At 47.7% G+C, this 5257-nt stretch overlaps 1 long non-coding RNA gene across 1 annotated transcript; it reads right to left on the bottom strand.

Moving 5' to 3' along the window:
- Window positions 1-4568: 4568 nt before the first annotated feature.
- LOC122877039 lies at window positions 4569-5008 on the bottom strand. The gene is made up of 2 exons (XR_006378177.1): window positions 4830-5008; window positions 4569-4729 (listed from the first exon to the last, which is right to left on the bottom strand). It is a non-coding gene; the product is annotated as an uncharacterized LOC122877039 (long non-coding RNA).
- Between the last annotated feature and the right edge of the window lie 249 nt (window positions 5009-5257).

Raw genomic sequence — 5257 nt, 5'->3', positions numbered from 1 at the left:
CAAATGTACACAAAGGAGCAATCTGCAATCGTATGTATTGTATTGTATGTGATGGTTGGGATGGAAATGGTGCTATGTATCAAATACAGACTGTTACAACAGTGATTTGTAACAGTGTGGAAGGCTCAAACAGATGATGTCATCTGCTGAAAGAGGTGTCAGATCAGAAAACACTTCTATGTGTCATTCTAGAGGACATGGACAAACAATATATTTTCTCATTTAATTTGTGGGACTTGTTTGAAAAACCAGGTGATCACCAAAATCAGTAGGATACATCATCTGGGAACCATGAATGTCTGTACCAATTGTTGTGCCAATGCATCCAATAGATGTTGAGACACAGGATAAATGAAACCTTTGTCCTGCTGGTGTTATCACAGGAAAAGTCAGGGGATTCCCAAAATCATTAGGATTCATCCTCTGGGCACCAATCCATCCAATAGTTGGTGAGATATTTAATTCTGGACCAAAGTGGTGGGCAGGCCAACAGACCGACATTGCCATCTCTAGAACCATGTCGCTAGCGTGGCTAAAAATGCTACACCTGTAAGTGGTGCGGCGAGTTTCGAGTGTTATGTTGCCTCGGTATACCTGGGTCTCAACCTCCTAAATTAATCGAGTACTTTAAGTATTTCTAGTATTGGGTAACTTTTAACTTTCCTTTTTTCTTCCAAACTTGAGTAACTTGTGTGTAAGTGTAATTTAAACTACGCTCTTTGCAAAAATGAGGGTAGAAAGTGTTTTTGCAATTTTTTTCGCCGTGGAACTTCTTCATCTGCTACTCGGTCGGGGCACCGCTGCAGATCAGTTGTTTGGCCGCATTGTTTACACCAGGGAACAGCTGATCGCCCTGAAGCCGAGCAGCATGGCGCCCAGGACAACCGATGTCCCCACGGAGATCTGGAGGAGGACACACCGAGGATGTAGAGGTGGAATGAAGCGGCGAGGGAAGAGAGAGGGGTGCAGACAAAAGAGACTTAAGAATAAGAGATTTAAGCCGTGTCTGCCTTCTCTCGTCATGGGCAACCTGAGATCGCTGGCGAATAAAATGGACGAACTAACGGCGTTAGCCCGGAGTCAAGCGGAGTTTCGTGAGTGTAGCTTGATGTGCTTCTCAGAGACATGGCTACACCAGGATATCCCGGACCATAACATTTCCATCGACGGCTTTCAGACTGTTCGGGCCGACAGGGATCACACTGGGAGTGGTAAGCGGAAAGGCAGCGGGCTTGCTGTTCTCGTTAACAACAGATGGTGTAACCCTGGTCACATTACCATCAAGCAGAGCATCTGTAGCCCGGACATTAAACTGTTAGCTGTGGGACTCCGGCCATATTATCTGCCACGTGAATTTTCACATGCCATTGTTGTGGCTGTTTACACCCCCCCCTCTGCTAACCCGGCATCGGCGTGCAACGCCATTCACACCTCCATAGCACATCTCCAGACTCAACACCCGAGTGCACTCATTTTAATCTCGGGTGACTTCAACCATGTCAGTGTTTCAACAACACTGACTAATTTCACCCAGTATGTGAGCTGTCCTACTAGAGAGGAGAGGACACTGGACCTGCTGTATGCTAACGTTAAGGATGCATACAGCTCTTCCCCCCCCGGGTAGGTCAGACCACAACCTGGTTTACCTTAAACCCTGCTATGTGCCTCTGGTTAAAAGGCAGCCCGCAACCACAAGGACAGTGAGGAGATGGTCAGGGGAGGCCTATGAGACACTGCAGGAATGTTTTGAGGTGACAAATTGGGATGCACTCTGTGAGCCTCATGGAGAGGACATTGACGGGCTCACTGAGTGCATTACTGATTACATTAACTTCTGTGTGGACTGCAATGGACTGCTGAGATGGTCCATTGTTATCCAAATAACAAACCGTGGGTAACAAAGGACATCCTGAATGCCAAGAGGAGGGCCTTTACTGATGGTAATAGGGAGGAGGTGAGGGCTATCCAGGCTGACTTGAAGGTGAAAATCAGGGAAGCCAAGGAGAAGCACAGGAGGAAGCTGGAGCGGAAACTCCAGCAGAACAACGTGAGGGAGGTCTGGAGCGGCATGAAGACCATCACTGGCTTCAGATCGACTGGCAGCAAAGGAGTTGAAGGCAGCTTGGACAGGGCCAACGAACTGAATCTGTTCTTTAACAGATTCGACACATCGGCTCCTGCTCATCCCCCCTCTAACTCAGCTGCTGTCGGCCCTCAAGCTCCTCTGAGTACTCTGTTCCCCCCTCCCCATCAGACTAACGGCCCTCTCCTGACCGACGACTCCCCCCCCTCCCCCACCTGTAACTTCTGCTGTGTGCCTGACGGCTGACCAGGTGAGAGGACAGCTGATGAAGCTCCACTCAAACAAGGCTGCAGGCCCCGATGGCGTTAGCCCCGGGGTGCTAAAAGCCTGTGCCCCCCAGCTATGTGGAGTCCTTCAACATGTCTTCAACCTGAGCCTGAGTCTTCAAAGGGTCCGTGTTCTGTGGAAGACATCTTGCCTCGTTCCTGTGCCGAAGACGCCACGCTCCAGTGGCTCCAAGGACTACAGACCGGTGGCACTGACCTCCCACATAATGAAGACACTGGAGAGACTAGTGCTGGAACAGCTGCGGCCCATGGTCAGACCCCTCCTGGACCCCCTTCAGTTCGCCTACCAGCCCTGGCTGGGAGTTGAGGACACCATCATCTACCTGCTTAACCGCATCCACACCCACCTGGACAGGCCGGCAAGGATCATGTTTTTTGACTTCTCCAGTGCTTTCAACACCATCCGGCCTGCCCTGCTGGGAGAGAAGCTGGCAGCAATGCAGGTGGATGCCTCCCATGTGTCCTGGATTGTGGACTACCTGACTGGCAGACCACAGCACATGCGCCTGCAGCACTGAGTGTCGGACAGCGTGGTCAGCAACACTGGGGCCCCTCAGGGGACTGTCCTCTCTCCCTTCCTCTTCACCATCTACACCACAGACTTCAGCTACCACACAGAGTCCTGCCACCTTCAGAAGTTTTCTGATGACTCTGCTGTGGTGGGATGTATCAGCAGTGGTGATGAGACGGAGTACAGGGTTGTGGTGGGGAACTTTGTTTCATGGTGTGAGCAGAACCATCTGCAGCTCAATGTGACAAAGTCAAAGGAGCTGGTTGTAGATCTACGGAGGGCCAAGGCACTAGTGACCCCGGTTTCCATCCAGGGGGTCAGTGTGGACATTGTGGAGGACTACAAGTACCTGGGAGTACACTTAGATAACAAACTGGACTGGACCAAAAACACTCAAGCTGTTTACAGGAAGGGCCAGAGCCGCCTCTATTTTCTGAGGAGGCTGAGGTCCTTCAACATCTGCCAGACAATGCTGAAGATGTTCTATGAGCCTTTGGTGGCCAGTGCTATCCTGTATGCTGTTGCATGCTGGGGCAGCAGGTTAAAGGTAGCGGATGCAAACAGACTCAATAAACTGATCCGTAAGGCCAGCGACATTGTGGGGGTGGAGCTGGACTCTCTGGCGGTGGTGTCAGAGAGGAGGATGCTGGCCAAACTACACGCCATCGTGGACAGTGTCTCCCACCCGCTCCATGACATGCTGGTAAAGCAAAGGAGCACCTTCAGCGGAAGACTTATCCCACCAAAAAGCACCACAGGAGTCATTCCTGCCTGTGGCCATCAAACTATTTAACTCCTCCCTCTAAGGGTTAGTCTGTTTGACCCTAGGTCTTGACCCTAGGTCACTAAACTGGACATTGAGCATTACATCTCCGCCATAATTAATAATTGTGCAATATTCTGTATACTACTCCCGTCCAATATTAGTTTTCCCATGTTAGTTTTTCTTATATATTATTGATATTATATACCTCTATTACTCTTGACAGTACATGCACCTCCGCTTATTACTATTACTTATTACATATTTGGTGACACTGTATTTTATACTGTACTTTCATCATCAACCAGTAAACCCACTTGGTACTCGACACTTAGTTTCTTATACCGACCTGATACTTAATTTATTTTCTGACCTGTTTTATAGTGTTTATAGTGTATCATATCATTTTCTAGTACTTCTCCTGTGTGCACTGACGTAAAGGCGAGCTACTGTAACAAAGAGTTTCCCCACGGGGATCAATAAAGCATTTCTGATTCTGATTCTGATTGAATAAAGTGTCCAGTAGCCTTCAAAAAGAAACCACTGGCTTGTAGTCGGAGCCTATTGCAGTGAACTTGATGAGATCCTTGAACTATTTTTTAAAGTAATTTACAAGCCATTGGGGGTAATTATTAACAAATCATTTTCAAATGGCAAACAAATTAAGCATTTAAAATAAATGCAAATAATAACTACTCAACTTGTTAATAGATCGTAAAACATTTTAAGAATACTTGACTAACTCTGTATCTACTTTTCTACATTTCACTGTAATGTGCTTTGTTTCAGCACTACAGGTTTACACAGAGTAGCACAACCAGAAACAGGCAACACAGTCAGAAGACTTCTGCCTGGCTACTCACTCTGTTTGTGTCGTATGCACGATCTTCGAACCCCAAAAAATGCAGAATACCGAGAAGTCTCTGTAATCCAAAACACACTTTATTCGTAATAAAGTCGAATGGTGAATGAGCAGTGTAAACAGATGACGACAGGCAAGGTGAAGCTGGCTGGAGAAGCAGGCAGACAGGCAGACAGGAATCCAGGAAACCACAGGAGCGGCGATCACCAGCACCGGGTAATGCCTTAGGCAGAGCAAAAACAGACAGGATCAAAAACACGAAGGAAAAACACACTTGCAAAAAGTACTTAGCTTTAGCGAGAGCCTAGACGTAGTTGTCGTACAATGTACGGGGACGATCTGGCATCGGAGTAGTGGAAAAGCCTGGTATATAAGCTGTGAAGACTGATGAGTAGATAGGAGACAGGTGTGCTGGTGATCAGCCGCAGGTGGGAGGTTCCTAGAGCCAGGCAGGTAACATACACACATACACACACACATATCCAAAGACAAGTAGGGGACCCACAAGACACACCAGGAAGGGGAACACAACAGAGAACACAGGGCTGGAGAGGAAAAGGTGGCAGACTACCACAGTTTGCACCTAATTCGACTTCTATCAGCATATTGAATAGGTGTTATCATCACACATCTGTCCCAAATATATGGGGTAGTAGGGGCCTACTAAACCTGACTGACCTGACTGATTCTCAATTTTTTTCATGAAATTAAAATAATTGATTTAACCATGCAATACCCTCAGAAAGGCTAA

Source organism: Siniperca chuatsi, linkage group LG1 (assembly GCF_020085105.1).
Source record: "Siniperca chuatsi isolate FFG_IHB_CAS linkage group LG1, ASM2008510v1, whole genome shotgun sequence".
Taxonomy (NCBI): Eukaryota; Metazoa; Chordata; class Actinopteri; order Centrarchiformes; family Sinipercidae; genus Siniperca; species Siniperca chuatsi.
Note: the sequence above shows the minus strand (reverse complement) of the source record. Positions and strands in the feature narration are given on the sequence as shown.